Here is a 27,258-nt window from a genome sequence, read left to right on the forward strand (position 1 = left end):
TCCTTAGAAAATTATCCCCCAGTGTCTCCATCTGCTGGCGGTATTGAATAAGCATTGCTGCACTGATGGGGTATGCATTAGACGAAAAAAAAGAAGAAAAAGAAGAATAATACGCCCAGAAAAGAGGCGAAAAGGAGAAAAACGTAAAAAAACGTGAAAAAAAAGTAAGAGGAAGAGAAGGGAAAAAAAGGTGGAAATGGGTTTAAAAGTGATTTCGGCGGAGATATATATATATATATATATATATATATATATATATATATATATATATATATACGCGCACACACACACATATATATAAACGTATTCTCCGTTGAGATATTGCAGCCGCTGCTGTGTCCAGGCCCAGGAGCCTTAGCACTGTGCTGTGATGTCACTCAATACCACTGACATCACTAGGTGTAAACAACATCTCTCCTTTGCTGTGTATGTGACTATGGAGCTGTTTGGTGATGTCGTCTATTATGGCCTTCATAGAAGCAACAGGAGATTGTTGCATCCATCTAGAACCCTCAGAACTACAGTGCTATGATGTCACTCACTTCCACAGGCCTTGCAGAGTGTAAACAACAACAACCCAGCTTTGTTGTGTATGTAACCATAGGGATTTGTGATGTCACCTAGAACCTTCACAGCAGCGACAGCTTTATGAGGAGCATCAGCACTGCTCTGCCTCAGAACCATCACCGCCATAGGTTGTCAAATAACCCGGATTTAACCCACACAGGTAAGTCCAATGGGGTGCAGGCATGTCCTCTATGCTTACAGCTTCCCGTGGGTGTTGGTTTGATACCGTTTGGGGACAGCCAAGGAGGCATCTGCAGGCAACAAAGGTAGGTGTGTGCTTGTGTGTGTGTTTCCTATGCAGATCCTAAGCCCAGTGTCACATGCAAGTAGGAGGAGTAAGAAGGGTTCCTGGCAAATCCGGGTTATGGATTGCATTTAAAAAGGCCCCGTGGGAGTGCAATGGGCCCCTGTCTTGCTGCTTAGCAATAATGGTATGGGTTTAGGTTCTGCTGTGTGTACTGGTGGTTGACTGCCCCCCAGCCCAGAGTGTGCATGGAAAATTGTCTGGCAGCCTCCCTGACAGCAAGCAGTGATAGTGCCCATGAAGGGGACCTTGTTGGGCCCGCCCCTTTCACGGTTATCGCTTCTCGGCCTTTTGGCTAAGATCAAGTGTAGTATCTGTTCTTATCAGTTTAATATCTGATACGTCCCCTATCTGGGGACCATATATTAAATGGATTTTTGAGAACGGGGGCCGATTTCGAAGCTTGCTTCCGTCGCCCTATGCATTGACCCGATATGGCAGTATCTTCGGGTACAGTGCACCACCCCCTTACAGGGTTAAAAAGAAAGATTCCTACTTTCATTGCTACCTGCTTGCTGGCTAGCCAGCTAGCCAGCCCTGTGGGCCTTGCTGCTGCAGCCAAAAAACAAAAGGTGGTGCTGCTGCTGCTGCTTCTGCTGCTTCTGCTTGTGTCTGGCCGCTGTTGGAGCGTCCAGGCACAGGACTTCTGCTGCTGCTGACTAAATGGCCTCCTTAATTGGATCATTTGAGTAGCCAGCACACCTGTGCAGGTAGGGCATGACATGATAGGCAGCTGCCTTGATAGCGGGTGGGTGCTGAATGTTCCTAATTGACAAAATAAGATTAATGCTTATGAAGAAATATAAAATCTCATCCCTTCCCCAATATCGCGCCACACCCCTACCCCTTAATTCCCTGGTTGAACTTGATGGACATATGTCTTTTTTCGACCGTACTAACTATGTAACTATGTAACATAACATGGGGGGGGGGGGGGGGTCTCCTGGCTGTTCACACAGGTGTGTCATTGCTGTACATTGACCATGCATTGCTTCTGTGGTATTGCAAAGGCAAAGACAAATGCTTCCAGCCATCCATTGCACTAATGGATTGGTCATCAGCTGGCTGTCTATGTCCCGCATCAATATAGACCAAAGTACAGAGGGTTAGGCTATGCTATTGTGCACCTACCTGAGGCATCAGAAGGTGCGAGGCCCTTGCTAAATTCTGTGCACAGACTTTGAGATCTATACTTTAGACTGTATCTAAACCTGCTCCAACATGGACTGACATTCTGGCCTACTTTCAGCCGATGCGACTTGTCTGTCGCTGAACAGTCGCTTTTTATGTATTCAGCACCTATGTATAATGTTGTAAAAATGCTCTAGAAGCTAAAGTCGCAGAAATGTCACACATATTTGGCCTGCAACTTTCTGTGCGACAAATTCAGACAGGAAAAATCAGTATAAATCCTTAGAAAATTATCCCCCAGTGTCTCCATCTGCTGGCGGTATTGAATAAGCATTGCTGCACTGATGGGGTATGCATTAGACGAAAAAAAAGAAGAAAAAGAAGAATAATACGCCCAGAAAAGAGGCGAAAAGGAGAAAAACTTAAAAAAACGTGAAAAAAAAGTAAGAGGAAGAGAAGGGAAAAAAAGGTGGAAATGGGTTTAAAAGTGATTTCGGCGGAGAAATATATATATATATATATATATATATATATATATATATATATATATATATATATACGCGCACACACACACATATATATAAACGTATTCTCCGTTGAGATATTGCAGCCGCTGCTGTGTCCAGGCCCAGGAGCCTTAGCACTGTGCTGTGATGTCACTCAATACCACTGACATCACTAGGTGTAAACAACATCTCTCCTTTGCTGTGTATGTGACTATGGAGCTGTTTGGTGATGTCGTCTATTATGGCCTTCATAGAAGCAACAGGAGATTGTTGCATCCATCTAGAACCCTCAGAACTACAGTGCTATGATGTCACTCACTTCCACAGGCCTTGCAGAGTGTAAACAACAACAACCCAGCTTTGTTGTGTATGTAACCATAGGGATTTGTGATGTCACCTAGAACCTTCACAGCAGCGACAGCTTTATGAGGAGCATCAGCACTGCTCTGCCTGAGCAGAACCATCACCGCCATAGGTTGTCAAATAACCCGGATTTAACCCACACAGGTAAGTCCAATGGGGTGCAGGCATGTCCTCTATGCTTACAGCTTCCCGTGGGTGTTGGTTTGATACCGTTTGGGGACAGCCAAGGAGGCATCTGCAGGCAACAAAGGTAGGTGTGTGCTTGTGTGTGTGTTTCCTATGCAGATCCTAAGCCCAGTGTCACATGCAAGTAGGAGGAGTAAGAAGGGTTCCTGGCAAATCCGGGTTATGGATTGCATTTAAAAAGGCCCCGTGGGAGTGCAATGGGCCCCTGTCTTGCTGCTTAGCAATAATGGTATGGGTTTAGGTTCTGCTGTGTGTACTGGTGGTTGACTGCCCCCCAGCCCAGAGTGTGCATGGAAAATTGTCTGGCAGCCTCCCTGACAGCAAGCAGTGATAGTGCCCATGAAGGGGACCTTGTTGGGCCCGCCCCTTTCACGGTTATCGCTTCTCGGCCTTTTGGCTAAGATCAAGTGTAGTATCTGTTCTTATCAGTTTAATATCTGATACGTCCCCTATCTGGGGACCATATATTAAATGGATTTTTGAGAACGGGGGCCGATTTCGAAGCTTGCTTCCGTCGCCCTATGCATTGACCCGATATGGCAGTATCTTCGGGTACAGTGCACCACCCCCTTACAGGGTTAAAAAGAAAGATTCCTACTTTCATTGCTACCTGCTTGCTGGCTAGCCAGCTAGCCAGCCCTGTGGGCCTTGCTGCTGCAGCCAAAAAACAAAAGGTGGTGCTGCTGCTGCTGCTTCTGCTGCTTCTGCTTGTGTCTGGCCGCTGTTGGAGCGTCCAGGCACAGGACTTCTGCTGCTGCTGACTAAATGGCCTCCTTAATTGGATCATTTGAGTAGCCAGCACACCTGTGCAGGTAGGGCATGACATGATAGGCAGCTGCCTTGATAGCGGGTGGGTGCTGAATGTTCCTAATTGACAAAATAAGATTAATGCTTATGAAGAAATATAAAATCTCATCCCTTCCCCAATATCGCGCCACACCCCTACCCCTTAATTCCCTGGTTGAACTTGATGGACATATGTCTTTTTTCGACCGTACTAACTATGTAACTATGTAACATAACATGGGGGGGGTCTCCTGGCTGTTCACACAGGTGTGTCATTGCTGTACATTGACCATGCATTGCTTCTGTGGTATTGCAAAGGCAAAGACAAATGCTTCCAGCCATCCATTGCACTAATGGATTGGTCATCAGCTGGCTGTCTATGTCCCGCATCAATATAGACCAAAGTACAGAGGGTTAGGCTATGCTATTGTGCACCTACCTGATGCATCAGAAGGTGCGAGGCCCTTGCTAAATTCTGTGCACAGACTTTGAGATCTATACTTTAGACTGTATCTAAACCTGCTCCAACATGGACTGACATTCTGGCCTACTTTCAGCCGATGCGACTTGTCTGTCGCTGAACAGTCGCTTTTTATGTATTCAGCACCTATGTATAATGTTGTAAAAATGCTCTAGAAGCTAAAGTCGCAGAAATGTCACACATATTTGGCCTGCAACTTTCTGTGCGACAAATTCAGACAGGAAAAATCAGTATAAATCCTTAGAAAATTATCCCCCAGTGTCTCCATCTGCTGGCGGTATTGAATAAGCATTGCTGCACTGATGGGGTATGCATTAGACGAAAAAAAAGAAGAAAAAGAAGAATAATACGCCCAGAAAAGAGGCGAAAAGGAGAAAAACGTAAAAAAACGTGAAAAAAAAGTAAGAGGAAGAGAAGGGAAAAAAAGGTGGAAATGGGTTTAAAAGTGATTTCGGCGGAGAAATATATATATATATATATATATATATATATATATATATATATACGCGCACACACACACATATATATAAACGTATTCTCCGTTGAGATATTGCAGCCGCTGCTGTGTCCAGGCCCAGGAGCCTAAGCACTGTGCTGTGATGTCACTCAATACCACTGACATCACTAGGTGTAAACAACATCTCTCCTTTGCTGTGTATGTGACTATGGAGCTGTTTGGTGATGTCGTCTATTATGGCCTTCATAGAAGCAACAGGAGATTGTTGCATCCATCTAGAACCCTCAGAACTACAGTGCTATGATGTCACTCACTTCCACAGGCCTTGCAGAGTGTAAACAACAACAACCCAGCTTTGTTGTGTATGTAACCATAGGGATTTGTGATGTCACCTAGAACCTTCACAGCAGCGACAGCTTTATGAGGAGCATCAGCACTGCTCTGCCTGAGCAGAACCATCACCGCCATAGGTTGTCAAATAACCCGGATTTAACCCACACAGGTAAGTCCAATGGGGTGCAGGCATGTCCTCTATGCTTACAGCTTCCCGTGGGTGTTGGTTTGATACCGTTTGGGGACAGCCAAGGAGGCATCTGCAGGCAACAAAGGTAGGTGTGTGCTTGTGTGTGTGTTTCCTATGCAGATCCTAAGCCCAGTGTCACATGCAAGTAGGAGGAGTAAGAAGGGTTCCTGGCAAATCCGGGTTATGGATTGCATTTAAAAAGGCCCCGTGGGAGTGCAATGGGCCCCTGTCTTGCTGCTTAGCAATAATGGTATGGGTTTAGGTTCTGCTGTGTGTACTGGTGGTTGACTGCCCCCCAGCCCAGAGTGTGCATGGAAAATTGTCTGGCAGCCTCCCTGACAGCAAGCAGTGATAGTGCCCATGAAGGGGACCTTGTTGGGCCCGCCCCTTTCACGGTTATCGCTTCTCGGCCTTTTGGCTAAGATCAAGTGTAGTATCTGCATTTGGTCTGGTCGGAAGGTGTCTGTGGTACCCCGCTTCTCGGCCTTGGGGGATTGTCTCTCCTTACGGAGGGACTTCACCCCCTTGCTGCTATTGGGGAGCGGGCTTAGTCCTCAGACAACGGGTTGCGATCCCCCTGTCTCTGGGACCTTGTGTCTCAGAAGGCATTTTCGGTACGTTGAGCGTTACCTGTAGCTTCGGAAGCACCTAGGGTACCCCCGACCTCTGCCTTGGGTAAGGGTTCCGCTTTTATAGCGGGATTCCGAGCCCCTGCTGCTATTGGGGAAGGGGCTTAGTCCCTGGGTGTGGAAGATGCCGTTCTCCTGGGCTTTCCCCTCTGGGGAAATGTCGATGCGAAATACCATCCGCATAGAGGTGTCGGAGAGCCATCGTCAGTTGAAGAACCTCCGCTTCATTGCGGAGGTGATTCTTCTTGACTACTTCCGCCTCAATAGGGAGGACATCCTGTGTCTAAATGACCAGGAAAGCCGTGGCCTGTATACCGTCACCTTCACGGCCACGGCGTGTTGCGATAACATCTATGCAACCTTGTCTGGTGCGGACCAGAGGGACGATCGACTCGACGGTCTTTCGTTCCAGTTCCTCTATGGTGAGGAACATATACCGTTGGTGGTGGCTATGCACAGCCCTCATGTGACCACGGAGGATATAGCCACTTTTCTTCGGCGATACTGCGAAGAGGTGCGATTCGCAAACAAAATCTTGAACTCCGTGCGGTTCTGGAACGGCAAGAGGAAGTTCTGGGTCAAGCTCCGTAAGGATCCCGGTGGTATTGGGGGTCTTTGCCATCCGCCCCCAAATTTTGCCATCGGGAGAGTTCGGGGCTTCCTGTTCTATCCTCAAATGCCTATGTATTGCCGAAATTGCTTGAGGTTTGGCCACACCCAGGAGACCTGCGGCGCGGAGCGTGTGATTCGCTGCAATAGGTGTGGCCAAGAAGGTCACATAGCCTCAAGATGTAGCCATACGATAAGGTGCAACCTCTGCGGAGAGGAAAATCACGATTTTAATTCCTGTCCCCATAAAGCAAAAACTACGATGGGTGGGTCAAGGCTGGGCCCACCCAAAGAGGGGACAGGACAAAAGACGTCCTTTTTTAAGATGCCCAAACCCCAGATGGCAGGTACTGATGGGTCCAGGCCCAAGACCTCTGGTGCTCCATCGGGGGGCCCACCGTTGGTAGTGCTAGGGGGAGGCCATGGGGATTCCACGAAGCCCGGGCGGGTGATCGAGTTTACTGCCCGGGAAATTGAAAGACGTCGATCGACTTCCTACCTGGCTCAAGAGCCCGCCGAAACTTCTGAAGGGGGCTCACCTGTGGCGGGTGGCAGCCGACGGGCCTCGGTGGGGGCAGAGGTGGACCCAAAATTGCAGCATAAGCCAGGTACTGGCTTGGCCCAGGGTCGCCCTGCTCCGGACGAAGAGGCCCCGGTGAAAGCCCGCCGGAAGGGGAGCCAGGTGGCCAGGTCTGAGCCCGGTCCTGTTACTCCGCCTAAACAGGACAGGGCCAAGAAGACAAGTGGCGCCAAACCAGGGTTTGCTGCCCCGCCAGCAGTGGACCCGGTGGGTAAAACTGGCCATCGTCGATCGATGGGGAAGTTGGAGCAACAGTCCTCAGCAACGCTTGCTGGGGAACAAGCGATGAAAACTTCCCAAGGTAGCGGCAAAGGTTCCGGAAAAGAGGCCTCACAGGCCCCTGTGCAGCAGTTCCAGTCGTCAAAAGATGAAAGAAGACGCAGATCCATCAGCCGGGGGCCAGAGATTACATCGAGTGAGAGCAACACAGAGGATATGGACAGCAGTGTGACATTTAAAAGACAAAGAGAAGAAGAAGAGGAAGACATTCAAAGGAAAGCGGCGTGCCGTAGTTCGGACGAGAGCGAGCTCAGGGTCGGGGCATCATCGATCTCAAGCTCCGACCCTCAGAACATCAAGGAGCTGATGACCCCGCAGGCGGGGGATGACGGTACGCAGCTTATTATTGACTTTGATTCTCCAAGCACGGACTCTCCATAAACTATGCCTATCCCTGTAAAAATTGCCTCACTCAATGTGAGGTCCTTAAAGAGCCCTGATCGCAGGGCTGCTTTATTTTCTTATCTAGAGGCATGTGACTTTGACCTTTGCCTGCTACAAGAATGTGGAATCCCTAGTAAAATGGACTATAAAGACTTAAAAGAAGACTGGAAGCTGGGCCCATCCATATGGTCCGGTGCAAATGACTGTCGTTCTGTGGGTGTTGGGCTGCTCTGCCGAGGCCAGTCCTTTTCTATTCATACAGTAACTGAGATTGTGCCTGGCAGAGCTCTTTTAATTCATCTATATTTTAATGGACTTTTAATTCGTGTTTTAAATGTGTATGCCCCTCCTGATAAACAGGAGCGGGCAGAACTATTTGAAATTTTACCACTGTTTTGTGTTGGGTCTTCCCCCCTGCTGGTGGGAGGTGATTTTAACTGCATACGTGATGGGGAACACCGGCAGGGTGGGGATATTAATCGTAAAGACCGCACTTCTTACCTGCTTAAAAATTTTATTGATGATTTTAACTTGAAAGATTGCTGGAAGGATCTCTTGCCGGAGGACCCGGGCGCCACATGGTCCAATGGAAGAGTGAGCTCCAGAATCGATTTTATTTTTTCCTCTAGAGCTTTTAAACCCCTGAAATGCACGCTCGAGCAGAATATCTTCTCTGATCATAAGCTCCTCTTGGTGGTCCTGGAGCTAGAGGGGGAGCAAAAAGCAAAAAGGGGCCTCTGGAGATTAAACACCACACTCCTAGAGGACCCTGAGATAAAAGAGGAGTTTGTGCGGACCTACCAGTGCTGGCAATCACAAAGAAAACCCCACGAGCCTATGCTGCACTGGTGGGAGGGCACCAAATCTAAAATCAGATTTTTTTTTATCAAAGCAGGTAAGAAGAAGGCAAAAATGGAAAAACAGTGGTTTTATGTTCTTAACATGCGTTTAAATGTACTTTTTAAATTGAAAGAAGCTGGTATGGATGTAGAAAATGATATTTTAAACCTTAAAACTGAAATAAAACATGCCATAGAAAAGAAAGGGAAACAAATCATTTTTAACTCACATGTGCAGCACCTGGAGGAGGGCGAGAAATGTTCCCGTTTCTTTTTTAAAAAAGTGATGAATAGGAGGGATATCATCCAAAACCTTGAGGGTGAATCCACTCCAAAAGGCATGTTAGATGCAGTTTTTAACTTCTACCAGCTTCTTTTTAATAAGAAAGATCTTAATCCATCCTTTTTAGAACATGTTCTTAATTCCCTTGATTTTAAGCTAGATGTTTTAGACCAGGAGGTTTTATCCCGTGATCTTAACTTAGATGAACTTTTATTTGTTTTTAAAAGTTTTTCTAGTGGGAAGGCCCCTGGGGAAGATGGTTTACCCATCGAATTTTATTTAGCTTTTTGGGATATTTTAAAGGATGATATGGTTTTATTGTATAAAGAAACTTTTATTGTTAATGAACTTCCCCCTTCCTGGAGGAGGGGGATTGTATCATTACTTTTTAAAAAGGGTGAAAAGGATATGCTAAAAAATTGGCGCCCCATCACACTTTTAAATGTCGATTATAAAGTTTTAGCCAAGTTATTAGCTGTCCGTTTTAAACCTTTTATTCATAAATTAATTCACCCAAATCAGGTTTGTGGGGTACCTGGAAGGTCTATAGCTGAATCCCTAAATATTTTAAGAGATGTTTTATGGTATTTTAAGGATAGAAATCAAACTGTAGCAATTTTATCCTTAGACTTTGAAAAAGCCTTTGATAGGGTCTCCCATGAATACCTGTTTTTAGTTCTTAAAAAGATGGCAGTGCCTGAAACGATTTTAAGCCGAATCATGCTTTTATACCGATCCTGTTTTAGTCAAGTCTCTGTTAATGGCTTTTTAACCAGCGGTGTTCCTCTTTTATCAGGTGTCAAACAGGGCTGCCCCCTGTCCCCACTCCTTTTTATTTGCGCAATCGAACCACTGATGGCCCTCCTCAGAAAAGACCGGGTAGTAAGAGGCGTACCGATACCTGGTGGAGGAGGGACCCATCTAAAGGTGTTGGGGTACATGGATGATGTCACCATACTGTGCCCGGACTCTCCATCCATGAGGGGGGCATTGAGGAACACCAGCTATTTCTGCGAGGTCTCTGGTTTTAAGCTAAACACAGATAAATGTGACTGTTTTTATATTGGCTCCTGGGATTCATCCATCACCCCAGGAGTCACAATGCAACAGGATCAAATTAAAGTTTTAGGTATTGTTTTTAACCAGGTCAATGATGGGAGCCCTAACTGGGATTCAGCTATAGCTAAGATGGAGAAGAAGATTTTAATGTGGAATCTTAGAAACCTTACCATGGAGGGGAAGATTTTAATAATAAAGATGGTTTTACTCCCTATTATGCTATACATTGCCATGGTATTTCCTCCATCTATTTTATACATTAAAAAAGTAACTAGAATTGTTTTTACTTTTTTATGGGGTTCAAAAATGGAGAAATTAAAGCGTGATTTTATGTACAAAAGTAAAGATAATGGCGGGAAAGATGTTCCTAACCTTTTTACTTTCTTTTACATAAAGTATTTCTGTTTCTGTTTTAAAATTATTAAATCCGATGGCATTTTTAGCTGCTTTTTAAGGTACGCTGCGGGCATGGTTTTTAAAAGATGGTTGCGCATCCCTCTGAACGCTCCGGTGCTTCTGTGTCCCCCAAAACATTATGTGGTGTTGGAAAAGACAGTCAGGCTCCTAGGTCTCCAAGATTTGGAGCCTGACATACTGGGGGACCAGAGAAAGGTATCAAAGGTCCTCAGGCGGAGTGAGGTTACCCTGGCAGTGTCCAATTTCACACAGGCAAGATCCAAAAAGGTATGGCGGAACGTGTACGGGAAGTTTCTGGCGAATGTACACAGGGATCTTGCCTGGGCAATCGTCCACCAGTGCCTCCCTACTCGTGAGTTCCAGCACAGGCGAGGACTGGTGGCGAGAGCCAAGTGCCCGAGAGATGGCTGCGGAGTGGACGAAACGGTGCTGCACATATTTTGGAACTGCCCTTTTGCACGGGAGCTTTGGAGGAAGGTAGGCCCACTTTTGAAGTGGGCCTGCGGCCTAAAAGATTTTAATCACGAATGTGTCTTTTACGGTCTTTTTAACTGCCCCAATTTTAAACAGCAGATGATCTGCTGGATGATTATTAATTGTTTTAAAAATGCCATCTGGAAAGTTAGGAACATCTTACTTTTTAAACATGATTTTATTGATGTTAAAAACTGTATAAAGCTGGCCCTGAGTGAGATGTACATCTATTACCTAAGAGACAAGAAACAGTTGGGGGCCAGCGAGGCAGCATCCATGTGGTGTCTGCCTCTATGGAACGAAATAACAATATAATCAGTTTTTATGACATTTGTATAATGTTTTATCCTGCCATTTTTATTTTTTCTCCTTTTATTACTGGTTTTATTATTTGTATTTTAAAACTTTTGTGAACCTTTTATTATTTTGCATTTTAAATTTTGTATGGTTTCTTATTTATTCAATAAAATTTTGTTGAAACCTTATCTGTTCTTATCAGTTTAATATCTGATACGTCCCCTATCTGGGGACCATATATTAAATGGATTTTTGAGAACGGGGGCCGATTTCGAAGCTTGCTTCCGTTGCCCTATGCATTGACCCGATATGGCAGTATCTTCGGGTACAGTGCACCACCCCCTTACAGGGTTAAAAAGAAAGATTCCTACTTTCATTGCTACCTGCTTGCTGGCTAGCCAGCTAGCCAGCCCTGTGGGCCTTGCTGCTGCAGCCAAAAAACAAAAGGTGGTGCTGCTGCTGCTGCTTCTGCTGCTTCTGCTTGTGTCTGGCCGCTGTTGGAGCGTCCAGGCACAGGACTTCTGCTGCTGCTGACTAAATGGCCTCCTTAATTGGATCATTTGAGTAGCCAGCACACCTGTGCAGGTAGGGCATGACATGATAGGCAGCTGCCTTGATAGCGGGTGGGTGCTGAATGTTCCTAATTGACAAAATAAGATTAATGCTTATGAAGAAATATAAAATCTCATCCCTTCCCCAATATCGCGCCACACCCCTACCCCTTAATTCCCTGGTTGAACTTGATGGACATATGTCTTTTTTCGACCGTACTAACTATGTAACTATGTAACATAACATGGGGGGGGGGTCTCCTGGCTGTTCACACAGGTGTGTCATTGCTGTACATTGACCATGCATTGCTTCTGTGGTATTGCAAAGGCAAAGACAAATGCTTCCAGCCATCCATTGCACTAATGGATTGGTCATCAGCTGGCTGTCTATGTCCCGCATCAATATAGACCAAAGTACAGAGGGTTAGGCTATGCTATTGTGCACCTACCTGATGCATCAGAAGGTGCGAGGCCCTTGCTAAATTCTGTGCACAGACTTTGAGATCTATACTTTAGACTGTATCTAAACCTGCTCCAACATGGACTGACATTCTGGCCTACTTTCAGCCGATGCGACTTGTCTGTCGCTGAACAGTCGCTTTTTATGTATTCAGCACCTATGTATAATGTTGTAAAAATGCTCTAGAAGCTAAAGTCGCAGAAATGTCACACATATTTGGCCTGCAACTTTCTGTGCGACAAATTCAGACAGGAAAAATCAGTATAAATCCTTAGAAAATTATCCCCCAGTGTCTCCATCTGCTGGCGGTATTGAATAAGCATTGCTGCACTGATGGGGTATGCATTAGACGAAAAAAAAGAAGAAAAAGAAGAATAATACGCCCAGAAAAGAGGCGAAAAGGAGAAAAACGTAAAAAAACGTGAAAAAAAAGTAAGAGGAAGAGAAGGGAAAAAAAGGTGGAAATGGGTTTAAAAGTGATTTCGGCGGAGAAAAATATATATATATATATATATATATATATATATATATATATATATATACGCGCACACACACACATATATATAAACGTATTCTCCGTTGAGATATTGCAGCCGCTGCTGTGTCCAGGCCCAGGAGCCTTAGCACTGTGCTGTGATGTCACTCAATACCACTGACATCACTAGGTGTAAACAACATCTCTCCTTTGCTGTGTATGTGACTATGGAGCTGTTTGGTGATGTCGTCTATTATGGCCTTCATAGAAGCAACAGGAGATTGTTGCATCCATCTAGAACCCTCAGAACTACAGTGCTATGATGTCACTCACTTCCACAGGCCTTGCAGAGTGTAAACAACAACAACCCAGCTTTGTTGTGTATGTAACCATAGGGATTTGTGATGTCACCTAGAACCTTCACAGCAGCGACAGCTTTATGAGGAGCATCAGCACTGCTCTGCCTGAGCAGAACCATCACCGCCATAGGTTGTCAAATAACCCGGATTTAACCCACACAGGTAAGTCCAATGGGGTGCAGGCATGTCCTCTATGCTTACAGCTTCCCGTGGGTGTTGGTTTGATACCGTTTGGGGACAGCCAAGGAGGCATCTGCAGGCAACAAAGGTAGGTGTGTGCTTGTGTGTGTGTTTCCTATGCAGATCCTAAGCCCAGTGTCACATGCAAGTAGGAGGAGTAAGAAGGGTTCCTGGCAAATCCGGGTTATGGATTGCATTTAAAAAGGCCCCGTGGGAGTGCAATGGGCCCCTGTCTTGCTGCTTAGCAATAATGGTATGGGTTTAGGTTCTGCTGTGTGTACTGGTGGTTGACTGCCCCCCAGCCCAGAGTGTGCATGGAAAATTGTCTGGCAGCCTCCCTGACAGCAAGCAGTGATAGTGCCCATGAAGGGGACCTTGTTGGGCCCGCCCCTTTCACGGTTATCGCTTCTCGGCCTTTTGGCTAAGATCAAGTGTAGTATCTGTTCTTATCAGTTTAATATCTGATACGTCCCCTATCTGGGGACCATATATTAAATGGATTTTTGAGAACGGGGGCCGATTTCGAAGCTTGCTTCCGTCGCCCTATGCATTGACCCGATATGGCAGTATCTTCGGGTACAGTGCACCACCCCCTTACAGGGTTAAAAAGAAAGATTCCTACTTTCATTGCTACCTGCTTGCTGGCTAGCCAGCTAGCCAGCCCTGTGGGCCTTGCTGCTGCAGCCAAAAAACAAAAGGTGGTGCTGCTGCTGCTGCTTCTGCTGCTTCTGCTTGTGTCTGGCCGCTGTTGGAGCGTCCAGGCACAGGACTTCTGCTGCTGCTGACTAAATGGCCTCCTTAATTGGATCATTTGAGTAGCCAGCACACCTGTGCAGGTAGGGCATGACATGATAGGCAGCTGCCTTGATAGCGGGTGGGTGCTGAATGTTCCTAATTGACAAAATAAGATTAATGCTTATGAAGAAATATAAAATCTCATCCCTTCCCCAATATCGCGCCACACCCCTACCCCTTAATTCCCTGGTTGAACTTGATGGACATATGTCTTTTTTCGACCGTACTAACTATGTAACTATGTAACATAACATGGGGGGGGGGGGTCTCCTGGCTGTTCACACAGGTGTGTCATTGCTGTACATTGACCATGCATTGCTTCTGTGGTATTGCAAAGGCAAAGACAAATGCTTCCAGCCATCCATTGCACTAATGGATTGGTCATCAGCTGGCTGTCTATGTCCCGCATCAATATAGACCAAAGTACAGAGGGTTAGGCTATGCTATTGTGCACCTACCTGAGGCATCAGAAGGTGCGAGGCCCTTGCTAAATTCTGTGCACAGACTTTGAGATCTATACTTTAGACTGTATCTAAACCTGCTCCAACATGGACTGACATTCTGGCCTACTTTCAGCCGATGCGACTTGTCTGTCGCTGAACAGTCGCTTTTTATGTATTCAGCACCTATGTATAATGTTGTAAAAATGCTCTAGAAGCTAAAGTCGCAGAAATGTCACACATATTTGGCCTGCAACTTTCTGTGCGACAAATTCAGACAGGAAAAATCAGTATAAATCCTTAGAAAATTATCCCCCAGTGTCTCCATCTGCTGGCGGTATTGAATAAGCATTGCTGCACTGATGGGGTATGCATTAGACGAAAAAAAAGAAGAAAAAGAAGAATAATACGCCCAGAAAAGAGGCGAAAAGGAGAAAAACGTAAAAAAACGTGAAAAAAAAGTAAGAGGAAGAGAAGGGAAAAAAAGGTGGAAATGGGTTTAAAAGTGATTTCGGCGGAGAAATATATATATATATATATATATATATATATATATATATATATATACGCGCACACACACACATATATATAAACGTATTCTCCGTTGAGATATTGCAGCCGCTGCTGTGTCCAGGCCCAGGAGCCTTAGCACTGTGCTGTGATGTCACTCAATACCACTGACATCACTAGGTGTAAACAACATCTCTCCTTTGCTGTGTATGTGACTATGGAGCTGTTTGGTGATGTCGTCTATTATGGCCTTCATAGAAGCAACAGGAGATTGTTGCATCCATCTAGAACCCTCAGAACTACAGTGCTATGATGTCACTCACTTCCACAGGCCTTGCAGAGTGTAAACAACAACAACCCAGCTTTGTTGTGTATGTAACCATAGGGATTTGTGATGTCACCTAGAACCTTCACAGCAGCGACAGCTTTATGAGGAGCATCAGCACTGCTCTGCCTGAGCAGAACCATCACCGCCATAGGTTGTCAAATAACCCGGATTTAACCCACACAGGTAAGTCCAATGGGGTGCAGGCATGTCCTCTATGCTTACAGCTTCCCGTGGGTGTTGGTTTGATACCGTTTGGGGACAGCCAAGGAGGCATCTGCAGGCAACAAAGGTAGGTGTGTGCTTGTGTGTGTGTTTCCTATGCAGATCCTAAGCCCAGTGTCACATGCAAGTAGGAGGAGTAAGAAGGGTTCCTGGCAAATCCGGGTTATGGATTGCATTTAAAAAGGCCCCGTGGGAGTGCAATGGGCCCCTGTCTTGCTGCTTAGCAATAATGGTATGGGTTTAGGTTCTGCTGTGTGTACTGGTGGTTGACTGCCCCCCAGCCCAGAGTGTGCATGGAAAATTGTCTGGCAGCCTCCCTGACAGCAAGCAGTGATAGTGCCCATGAAGGGGACCTTGTTGGGCCCGCCCCTTTCACGGTTATCGCTTCTCGGCCTTTTGGCTAAGATCAAGTGTAGTATCTGTTCTTATCAGTTTAATATCTGATACGTCCCCTATCTGGGGACCATATATTAAATGGATTTTTGAGAACGGGGGCCGATTTCGAAGCTTGCTTCCGTCGCCCTATGCATTGACCCGATATGGCAGTATCTTCGGGTACAGTGCACCACCCCCTTACAGGGTTAAAAAGAAAGATTCCTACTTTCATTGCTACCTGCTTGCTGGCTAGCCAGCTAGCCAGCCCTGTGGGCCTTGCTGCTGCAGCCAAAAAACAAAAGGTGGTGCTGCTGCTGCTGCTGCTTCTGCTGCTTCTGCTTGTGTCTGGCCGCTGTTGGAGCGTCCAGGCACAGGACTTCTGCTGCTGCTGACTAAATGGCCTCCTTAATTGGATCATTTGAGTAGCCAGCACACCTGTGCAGGTAGGGCATGACATGATAGGCAGCTGCCTTGATAGCGGGTGGGTGCTGAATGTTCCTAATTGACAAAATAAGATTAATGCTTATGAAGAAATATAAAATCTCATCCCTTCCCCAATATCGCGCCACACCCCTACCCCTTAATTCCCTGGTTGAACTTGATGGACATATGTCTTTTTTCGACCGTACTAACTATGTAACTATGTAACATAACATGGGGGGGGGGGGGGGGTCTCCTGGCTGTTCACACAGGTGTGTCATTGCTGTACATTGACCATGCATTGCTTCTGTGGTATTGCAAAGGCAAAGACAAATGCTTCCAGCCATCCATTGCACTAATGGATTGGTCATCAGCTGGCTGTCTATGTCCCGCATCAATATAGACCAAAGTACAGAGGGTTAGGCTATGCTATTGTGCACCTACCTGATGCATCAGAAGGTGCGAGGCCCTTGCTAAATTCTGTGCACAGACTTTGAGATCTATACTTTAGACTGTATCTAAACCTGCTCCAACATGGACTGACATTCTGGCCTACTTTCAGCCGATGCGACTTGTCTGTCGCTGAACAGTCGCTTTTTATGTATTCAGCACCTATGTATAATGTTGTAAAAATGCTCTAGAAGCTAAAGTCGCAGAAATGTCACACATATTTGGCCTGCAACTTTCTGTGCGACAAATTCAGACAGGAAAAATCAGTATAAATCCTTAGAAAATTATCCCCCAGTGTCTCCATCTGCTGGCGGTATTGAATAAGCATTGCTGCACTGATGGGGTATGCATTAGACGAAAAAAAAGAAGAAAAAGAAGAATAATACGCCCAGAAAAGAGGCGAAAAGGAGAAAAACGTAAAAAAACGTGAAAAAAAAGTAAGAGGAAGAGAAGGGAAAAAAAGGTGGAAATGGGTTTAAAAGTGATTTCGGCGGAGAAATATATATATATATATATATATATATATATATATATATATATATACGCGCACACACACACATATATATAAACGTATTCTCCGTTGAGAATTGCAGCCGCTGCTGTGTCCAGGCCCAGGAGCCTTAGCACTGTGCTGTGATGTCACTCAATACCACTGACATCACTAGGTGTAAACAACATCTCTCCTTTGCTGTGTATGTGACTATGGAGCTGTTTGGTGATGTCGTCTATTATGGCCTTCATAGAAGCAACAGGAGATTGTTGCATCCATCTAGAACCCTCAGAACTACAGTGCTATGATGTCACTCACTTCCACAGGCCTTGCAGAGTGTAAACAACAACAACCCAGCTTTGTTGTGTATGTAACCATAGGGATTTGTGATGTCACCTAGAACCTTCACAGCAGCGACAGCTTTATGAGGAGCATCAGCACTGCTCTGCCTGAGCAGAACCATCACCGCCATAGGTTGTCAAATAACCCGGATTTAACCCACACAGGTAAGTCCAATGGGGTGCAGGCATGTCCTCTATGCTTACAGCTTCCCGTGGGTGTTGGTTTGATACCGTTTGGGGACAGCCAAGGAGGCATCTGCAGGCAACAAAGGTAGGTGTGTGCTTGTGTGTGTGTTTCCTATGCAGATCCTAAGCCCAGTGTCACATGCAAGTAGGAGGAGTAAGAAGGGTTCCTGGCAAATCCGGGTTATGGATTGCATTTAAAAAGGCCCCGTGGGAGTGCAATGGGCCCCTGTCTTGCTGCTTAGCAATTTAGCAATAATGGTATGGGTTTAGGTTCTGCTGTGTGTACTGGTGGTTGACTGCCCCCCAGCCCAGAGTGTGCATGGAAAATTGTCTGGCAGCCTCCCTGACAGCAAGCAGTGATAGTGCCCATGAAGGGGACCTTGTTGGGCCCGCCCCTTTCACGGTTATCGCTTCTCGGCCTTTTGGCTAAGATCAAGTGTAGTATCTGTTCTTATCAGTTTAATATCTGATACGTCCCCTATCTGGGGACCATATATTAAATGGATTTTTGAGAACGGGGGCCGATTTCGAAGCTTGCTTCCGTCGCCCTATGCATTGACCCGATATGGCAGTATCTTCGGGTACAGTGCACCACCCCCTTACAGGGTTAAAAAGAAAGATTCCTACTTTCATTGCTACCTGCTTGCTGGCTAGCCAGCTAGCCAGCCCTGTGGGCCTTGCTGCTGCAGCCAAAAAACAAAAGGTGGTGCTGCTGCTGCTGCTTCTGCTGCTTCTGCTTGTGTCTGGCCGCTGTTGGAGCGTCCAGGCACAGGACTTCTGCTGCTGCTGACTAAATGGCCTCCTTAATTGGATCATTTGAGTAGCCAGCACACCTGTGCAGGTAGGGCATGACATGATAGGCAGCTGCCTTGATAGCGGGTGGGTGCTGAATGTTCCTAATTGACAAAATAAGATTAATGCTTATGAAGAAATATAAAATCTCATCCCTTCCCCAATATCGCGCCACACCCCTACCCCTTAATTCCCTGGTTGAACTTGATGGACATATGTCTTTTTTCGACCGTACTAACTATGTAACTATGTAACATAACATGGGGGGGGGGGGGGGGGGGTCTCCTGGCTGTTCACACAGGTGTGTCATTGCTGTACATTGACCATGCATTGCTTCTGTGGTATTGCAAAGGCAAAGACAAATGCTTCCAGCCATCCATTGCACTAATGGATTGGTCATCAGCTGGCTGTCTATGTCCCGCATCAATATAGACCAAAGTACAGAGGGTTAGGCTATGCTATAGTGCACCTACCTGATGCATCAGAAGGTGCGAGGCCCTTGCTAAATTCTGTGCACAGACTTTGAGATCTATACTTTAGACTGTATCTAAACCTGCTCCAACATGGACTGACATTCTGGCCTACTTTCAGCCGATGCGACTTGTCTGTCGCTGAACAGTCGCTTTTTATGTATTCAGCACCTATGTATAATGTTGTAAAAATGCTCTAGAAGCTAAAGTCGCAGAAATGTCACACATATTTGGCCTGCAACTTTCTGTGCGACAAATTCAGACAGGAAAAATCAGTATAAATCCTTAGAAAATTATCCCCCAGTGTCTCCATCTGCTGGCGGTATTGAATAAGCATTGCTGCACTGATGGGGTATGCATTAGACGAAAAAAAAGAAGAAAAAGAAGAATAATACGCCCAGAAAAGAGGCGAAAAGGAGAAAAACGTAAAAAAACGTGAAAAAAAAGTAAGAGGAAGAGAAGGGAAAAAAAGGTGGAAATGGGTTTAAAAGTGATTTCGGCGGAGAAATATATATATATATATATATATATATATATATATATATATATATATATACGCGCACACACACATATATATAAACGTATTCTCCGTTGAGATATTGCAGCCGCTGCTGTGTCCAGGCCCAGGAGCCTTAGCACTGTGCTGTGATGTCACTCAATACCACTGACATCACTAGGTGTAAACAACATCTCTCCTTTGCTGTGTATGTGACTATGGAGCTGTTTGGTGATGTCGTCTATTATGGCCTTCATAGAAGCAACAGGAGATTGTTGCATCCATCTAGAACCCTCAGAACTACAGTGCTATGATGTCACTCACTTCCACAGGCCTTGCAGAGTGTAAACAACAACAACCCAGCTTTGTTGTGTATGTAACCATAGGGATTTGTGATGTCACCTAGAACCTTCACAGCAGCGACAGCTTTATGAGGAGCATCAGCACTGCTCTGCCTGAGCAGAACCATCACCGCCATAGGTTGTCAAATAACCCGGATTTAACCCACACAGGTAAGTCCAATGGGGTGCAGGCATGTCCTCTATGCTTACAGCTTCCCGTGGGTGTTGGTTTGATACCGTTTGGGGACAGCCAAGGAGGCATCTGCAGGCAACAAAGATAGGTGTGTGCTTGTGTGTGTGTTTCCTATGCAGATCCTAAGCCCAGTGTCACATGCAAGTAGGAGGAGTAAGAAGGGTTCCTGGCAAATCCGGGTTATGGATTGCATTTAAAAAGGCCCCGTGGGAGTGCAATGGGCCCCTGTCTTGCTGCTTAGCAATAATGGTATGGGTTTAGGTTCTGCTGTGTGTACTGGTGGTTGACTGCCCCCCAGCCCAGAGTGTGCATGGAAAATTGTCTGGCAGCCTCCCTGACAGCAAGCAGTGATAGTGCCCATGAAGGGGACCTTGTTGGGCCCGCCCCTTTCACGGTTATCGCTTCTCGGCCTTTTGGCTAAGATCAAGTGTAGTATCTGTTCTTATCAGTTTAATATCTGATACGTCCCCTATCTGGGGACCATATATTAAATGGATTTTTGAGAACGGGGGCCGATTTCGAAGCTTGCTTCCGTCGCCCTATGCATTGACCCGATATGGCAGTATCTTCGGGTACAGTGCACCACCCCCTTACAGGGTTAAAAAGAAAGATTCCTACTTTCATTGCTACCTGCTTGCTGGCTAGCCAGCTAGCCAGCCCTGTGGGCCTTGCTGCTGCAGCCAAAAAACAAAAGGTGGTGCTGCTGCTGCTTCTGCTGCTTCTGCTTGTGTCTGGCCGCTGTTGGAGCGTCCAGGCACAGGACTTCTGCTGCTGCTGACTAAATGGCCTCCTTAATTGGATCATTTGAGTAGCCAGCACACCTGTGCAGGTAGGGCATGACATGATAGGCAGCTGCCTTGATAGCGGGTGGGTGCTGAATGTTCCTAATTGACAAAATAAGATTAATGCTTATGAAGAAATATAAAATCTCATCCCTTCCCCAATATCGCGCCACACCCCTACCCCTTAATTCCCTGGTTGAACTTGATGGACATATGTCTTTTTTCGACCGTACTAACTATGTAACTATGTAACATAACATGGGGGGGGGGGGGGGTCTCCTGGCTGTTCACACAGGTGTGTCATTGCTGTACATTGACCATGCATTGCTTCTGTGGTATTGCAAAGGCAAAGACAAATGCTTCCAGCCATCCATTGCACTAATGGATTGGTCATCAGCTGGCTGTCTATGTCCCGCATCAATATAGACCAAAGTACAGAGGGTTAGGCTATGCTATTGTGCACCTACCTGATGCATCAGAAGGTGCGAGGCCCTTGCTAAATTCTGTGCACAGACTTTGAGATCTATACTTTAGACTGTATCTAAACCTGCTCCAACATGGACTGACATTCTGGCCTACTTTCAGCCGATGCGACTTGTCTGTCGCTGAACAGTCGCTTTTTATGTATTCAGCACCTATGTATAATGTTGTAAAAATGCTCTAGAAGCTAAAGTCGCAGAAATGTCACACATATTTGGCCTGCAACTTTCTGTGCGACAAATTCAGACAGGAAAAATCAGTATAAATCCTTAGAAAATTATCCCCCAGTGTCTCCATCTGCTGGCGGTATTGAATAAGCATTGCTGCACTGATGGGGTATGCATTAGACGAAAAAAAAGAAGAAAAAGAAGAATAATACGCCCAGAAAAGAGGCGAAAAGGAGAAAAACGTAAAAAAACGTGAAAAAAAAGTAAGAGGAAGAGAAGGGAAAAAAAGGTGGAAATGGGTTTAAAAGTGATTTCGGCGGAGAATATATATATATATATATATATATATATATATATATATATATATACGCGCACACACACACATATATATAAACGTATTCTCCGTTGAGATATTGCAGCCGCTGCTGTGTCCAGGCCCAGGAGCCTTAGCACTGTGCTGTGATGTCACTCAATACCACTGACATCACTAGGTGTAAACAACATCTCTCCTTTGCTGTGTATGTGACTATGGAGCTGTTTGGTGATGTCGTCTATTATGGCCTTCATAGAAGCAACAGGAGATTGTTGCATCCATCTAGAACCCTCAGAACTACAGTGCTATGATGTCACTCACTTCCACAGGCCTTGCAGAGTGTAAACAACAACAACCCAGCTTTGTTGTGTATGTAACCATAGGGATTTGTGATGTCACCTAGAACCTTCACAGCAGCGACAGCTTTATGAGGAGCATCAGCACTGCTCTGCCTGAGCAGAACCATCACCGCCATAGGTTGTCAAATAACCCGGATTTAACCCACACAGGTAAGTCCAATGGGGTGCAGGCATGTCCTCTATGCTTACAGCTTCCCGTGGGTGTTGGTTTGATACCGTTTGGGGACAGCCAAGGAGGCATCTGCAGGCAACAAAGGTAGGTGTGTGCTTGTGTGTGTGTTTCCTATGCAGATCCTAAGCCCAGTGTCACATGCAAGTAGGAGGAGTAAGAAGGGTTCCTGGCAAATCCGGGTTATGGATTGCATTTAAAAAGGCCCCGTGGGAGTGCAATGGGCCCCTGTCTTGCTGCTTAGCAATAATGGTATGGGTTTAGGTTCTGCTGTGTGTACTGGTGGTTGACTGCCCCCCAGCCCAGAGTGTGCATGGAAAATTGTCTGGCAGCCTCCCTGACAGCAAGCAGTGATAGTGCCCATGAAGGGGACCTTGTTGGGCCCGCCCCTTTCACGGTTATCGCTTCTCGGCCTTTTGGCTAAGATCAAGTGTAGTATCTGTTCTTATCAGTTTAATATCTGATACGTCCCCTATCTGGGGACCATATATTAAATGGATTTTTGAGAACGGGGGCCGATTTCGAAGCTTGCTTCCGTCGCCTTATGCATTGACCCGATATGGCAGTATCTTCGGGTACAGTGCACCACCCCCTTACAGGGTTAAAAAGAAAGATTCCTACTTTCATTGCTACCTGCTTGCTGGCTAGCCAGCTAGCCAGCCCTGTGGGCCTTGCTGCTGCAGCCAAAAAACAAAAGGTGGTGCTGCTGCTGCTGCTTCTGCTGCTTCTGCTTGTGTCTGGCCGCTGTTGGAGCGTCCAGGCACAGGACTTCTGCTGCTGCTGACTAAATGGCCTCCTTTAATTGGATCATTTGAGTAGCCAGCACACCTGTGCAGGTAGGGCATGACATGATAGGCAGCTGCCTTGATAGCGGGTGGGTGCTGAATGTTCCTAATTGACAAAATAAGATTAATGCTTATGAAGAAATATAAAATCTCATCCCTTCCCCAATATCGCGCCACACCCCTACCCCTTAATTCCCTGGTTGAACTTGATGGACATATGTCTTTTTTCGACCGTACTAACTATGTAACTATGTAACATAACATGGGGGGGGGGGGGGGGGGTCTCCTGGCTGTTCACACAGGTGTGTCATTGCTGTACATTGACCATGCATTGCTTCTGTGGTATTGCAAAGGCAAAGACAAATGCTTCCAGCCATCCATTGCACTAATGGCTTGGTCATCAGCTGGCTGTCTATGTCCCGCATCAATATAGACCAAAGTACAGAGGGTTAGGCTATGCTATTGTGCACCTACCTGATGCATCAGAAGGTGCGAGGCCCTTGCTAAATTCTGTGCACAGACTTTGAGATCTATACTTTAGACTGTATCTAAACCTGCTCCAACATGGACTGACATTCTGGCCTACTTTCAGCCGATGCGACTTGTCTGTCGCTGAACAGTCGCTTTTTATGTATTCAGCACCTATGTATAATGTTGTAAAAATGCTCTAGAAGCTAAAGTCGCAGAAATGTCACACATATTTGGCCTGCAACTTTCTGTGCGACAAATTCAGACAGGAAAAATCAGTATAAATCCTTAGAAAATTATCCCCCAGTGTCTCCATCTGCTGGCGGTATTGAATAAGCATTGCTGCACTGATGGGGTATGCATTAGACGAAAAAAAAGAAGAAAAAGAAGAATAATACGCCCAGAAAAGAGGCGAAAAGGAGAAAAACGTAAAAAAACTTGAAAAAAAAGTAAGAGGAAGAGAAGGGAAAAAAAGGTGGAAATGGGTTTAAAAGTGATTTCGGCGGAGATATATATATATATATATATATATATATATATATATATATATATATATATACGCGCACACACACACATATATATAAACGTATTCTCCGTTGAGATATTGCAGCCGCTGCTGTGTCCAGGCCCAGGAGCCTTAGCACTGTGCTGTGATGTCACTCAATACCACTGACATCACTAGGTGTAAACAACATCTCTCCTTTGCTGTGTATGTGACTATGGAGCTGTTTGGTGATGTCGTCTATTATGGCCTTCATAGAAGCAACAGGAGATTGTTGCATCCATCTAGAACCCTCAGAACTACAGTGCTATGATGTCACTCACTTCCACAGGCCTTGCAGAGTGTAAACAACAACAACCCAGCTTTGTTGTGTATGTAACCATAGGGATTTGTGATGTCACCTAGAACCTTCACAGCAGCGACAGCTTTATGAGGAGCATCAGCACTGCTCTGCCTGAGCAGAACCATCACCGCCATAGGTTGTCAAATAACCCGGATTTAACCCACACAGGTAAGTCCAATGGGGTGCAGGCATGTCCTCTATGCTTACAGCTTCCCGTGGGTGTTGGTTTGATACCGTTTGGGGACAGCCAAGGAGGCATCTGCAGGCAACAAAGGTAGGTGTGTGCTTGTGTGTGTGTTTCCTATGCAGATCCTAAGCCCAGTGTCACATGCAAGTAGGAGGAGTAAGAAGGGTTCCTGGCAAATCCGGGTTATGGATTGCATTTAAAAAGGCCCCGTGGGAGTGCAATGGGCCCCTGTCTTGCTGCTTAGCAATAATGGTATGGGTTTAGGTTCTGCTGTGTGTACTGGTGGTTGACTGCCCCCCAGCCCAGAGTGTGCATGGAAAATTGTCTGGCAGCCTCCCTGACAGCAAGCAGTGATAGTGCCCATGAAGGGGACCTTGTTGGGCCCGCCCCTTTCACGGTTATCGCTTCTCGGCCTTTTGGCTAAGATCAAGTGTAGTATCTGTTCTTATCAGTTTAATATCTGATACGTCCCCTATCTGGGGACCATATATTAAATGGATTTTTGAGAACGGGGGCCGATTTCGAAGCTTGCTTCCGTCGCCCTATGCATTGACCCGATATGGCAGTATCTTCGGGTACAGTGCACCACCCCCTTACAGGGTTAAAAAGAAAGATTCCTACTTTCATTGCTACCTGCTTGCTGGCTAGCCAGCTAGCCAGCCCTGTGGGCCTTGCTGCTGCAGCCAAAAAACAAAAGGTGGTGCTGCTGCTGCTGCTTCTGCTGCTTCTGCTTGTGTCTGGCCGCTGTTGGAGCGTCCAGGCACAGGACTTCTGCTGCTGCTGACTAAATGGCCTCCTTAATTGGATCATTTGAGTAGCCAGCACACCTGTGCAGGTAGGGCATGACATGATAGGCAGCTGCCTTGATAGCGGGTGGGTGCTGAATGTTCCTAATTGACAAAATAAGATTAATGCTTATGAAGAAATATAAAATCTCATCCCTTCCCCAATATCGCGCCACACCCCTACCCCTTAATTCCCTGGTTGAACTTGATGGACATATGTCTTTTTTCGACCGTACTAACTATGTAACTATGTAACATAACATGGGGGGGGGGGGGGGTCTCCTGGCTGTTCACACAGGTGTGTCATTGCTGTACATTGACCATGCATTGCTTCTGTGGTATTGCAAAGGCAAAGACAAATGCTTCCAGCCATCCATTGCACTAATGGATTGGTCATCAGCTGGCTGTCTATGTCCCGCATCAATATAGACCAAAGTACAGAGGGTTAGGCTATGCTATTGTGCACCTACCTGATGCATCAGAAGGTGCGAGGCCCTTGCTAAATTCTGTGCACAGACTTTGAGATCTATACTTTAGACTGTATCTAAACCTGCTCCAACATGGACTGACATTCTGGCCTACTTTCAGCCGATGCGACTTGTCTGTCGCTGAACAGTCGCTTTTTATGTATTCAGCACCTATGTATAATGTTGTAAAAATGCTGCTCTAGAAGCTAAAGTCGCAGAAATGTCACACATATTTGGCCTGCAACTTTCTGTGCGACAAATTCAGACAGGAAAAATCAGTATAAATCCTTAGAAAATTATCCCCCAGTGTCTCCATCTGCTGGCGGTATTGAATAAGCATTGCTACACTGATGGGGTATGCATTAGACGAAAAAAAAGAAGAAAAAGAAGAATAATACGCCCAGAAAAGAGGCGAAAAGGAGAAAAACGTAAAAAAACGTGAAAAAAAAGTAAGAGGAAGAGAAGGGAAAAAAAGGTGGAAATGGGTTTAAAAGTGATTTCGGCGGAGAAATATATATATATATATATATATATATATATATATATATATATATACGCGCACACACATATATATAAACGTATTCTCCGTTGAGATATTGCAGCCGCTGCTGTGTCCAGGCCCAGGAGCCTTAGCACTGTGCTGTGATGTCACTCAATACCACTGACATCACTAGGTGTAAACAACATCTCTCCTTTGCTGTGTATGTGACTATGGAGCTGTTTGGTGATGTCGTCTATTATGGCCTTCATAGAAGCAACAGGAGATTGTTGCATCCATCTAGAACCCTCAGAACTACAGTGCTATGATGTCACTCACTTCCACAGGCCTTGCAGAGTGTAAACAACAACAACCCAGCTTTGTTGTGTATGTAACCATAGGGATTTGTGATGTCACCTAGAACCTTCACAGCAGCGACAGCTTTATGAGGAGCATCAGCACTGCTCTGCCTGAGCAGAACCATCACCGCCATAGGTTGTCAAATAACCCGGATTTAACCCACACAGGTAAGTCCAATGGGGTGCAGGCATGTCCTCTATGCTTACAGCTTCCCGTGGGTGTTGGTTTGATACCGTTTGGGGACAGCCAAGGAGGCATCTGCAGGCAACAAAGGTAGGTGTGTGCTTGTGTGTGTGTTTCCTATGCAGATCCTAAGCCCAGTGTCACATGCAAGTAGGAGGAGTAAGAAGGGTTCCTGGCAAATCCGGGTTATGGATTGCATTTAAAAAGGCCCCGTGGGAGTGCAATGGGCCCCTGTCTTGCTGCTTAGCAATAATGGTATGGGTTTAGGTTCTGCTGTGTGTACTGGTGGTTGACTGCCCCCCAGCCCAGAGTGTGCATGGAAAATTGTCTGGCAGCCTCCCTGACAGCAAGCAGTGATAGTGCCCATGAAGGGGACCTTGTTGGGCCCGCCCCTTTCACGGT

General features: G+C 45.9%; 9 non-coding genes and 1 pseudogene across 9 annotated transcripts; all 10 read left to right on the forward strand.

The window, feature by feature from the left end:
* Window positions 1–1,146: 1,146 nt before the first annotated feature.
* Window positions 1,147–1,337, forward strand: LOC130299826 (U2 spliceosomal RNA). The gene has a single exon (XR_008850871.1). It is a non-coding gene; the product is annotated as a U2 spliceosomal RNA (small nuclear RNA).
* A 2,097-nt stretch (window positions 1,338–3,434) lies between these two features.
* LOC130299827 (U2 spliceosomal RNA) lies at window positions 3,435–3,625 on the forward strand. The gene has a single exon (XR_008850872.1). It is a non-coding gene; the product is annotated as a U2 spliceosomal RNA (small nuclear RNA).
* A 2,077-nt stretch (window positions 3,626–5,702) lies between these two features.
* On the forward strand, window positions 5,703–5,877 carry LOC130299873 (U2 spliceosomal RNA; annotated as a pseudogene).
* A 5,432-nt stretch (window positions 5,878–11,309) lies between these two features.
* On the forward strand, window positions 11,310–11,495 carry LOC130299859 (U2 spliceosomal RNA). Its single transcript, XR_008850902.1, has one exon. It is a non-coding gene; the product is annotated as a U2 spliceosomal RNA (small nuclear RNA).
* Window positions 11,496–13,580: 2,085 nt separating this feature from the next.
* LOC130299829 (U2 spliceosomal RNA) lies at window positions 13,581–13,771 on the forward strand. Its single transcript, XR_008850873.1, has one exon. It is a non-coding gene; the product is annotated as a U2 spliceosomal RNA (small nuclear RNA).
* Window positions 13,772–15,854: 2,083 nt separating this feature from the next.
* On the forward strand, window positions 15,855–16,045 carry LOC130299830 (U2 spliceosomal RNA). The gene has a single exon (XR_008850874.1). It is a non-coding gene; the product is annotated as a U2 spliceosomal RNA (small nuclear RNA).
* A 2,097-nt stretch (window positions 16,046–18,142) lies between these two features.
* Window positions 18,143–18,333, forward strand: LOC130299831 (U2 spliceosomal RNA). Its single transcript, XR_008850875.1, has one exon. It is a non-coding gene; the product is annotated as a U2 spliceosomal RNA (small nuclear RNA).
* Window positions 18,334–20,425: 2,092 nt separating this feature from the next.
* Window positions 20,426–20,616, forward strand: LOC130299832 (U2 spliceosomal RNA). The gene has a single exon (XR_008850876.1). It is a non-coding gene; the product is annotated as a U2 spliceosomal RNA (small nuclear RNA).
* Window positions 20,617–22,698: 2,082 nt separating this feature from the next.
* On the forward strand, window positions 22,699–22,889 carry LOC130299857 (U2 spliceosomal RNA). The gene has a single exon (XR_008850900.1). It is a non-coding gene; the product is annotated as a U2 spliceosomal RNA (small nuclear RNA).
* Window positions 22,890–24,983: 2,094 nt separating this feature from the next.
* Window positions 24,984–25,174, forward strand: LOC130299834 (U2 spliceosomal RNA). The gene has a single exon (XR_008850878.1). It is a non-coding gene; the product is annotated as a U2 spliceosomal RNA (small nuclear RNA).
* Window positions 25,175–27,258: the final 2,084 nt, after the last annotated feature.

Source organism: Hyla sarda, unplaced genomic scaffold, assembly GCF_029499605.1.
Source record: "Hyla sarda isolate aHylSar1 unplaced genomic scaffold, aHylSar1.hap1 scaffold_1064, whole genome shotgun sequence".
In the NCBI taxonomy this organism is placed as follows: domain Eukaryota; kingdom Metazoa; phylum Chordata; class Amphibia; order Anura; family Hylidae; genus Hyla; species Hyla sarda.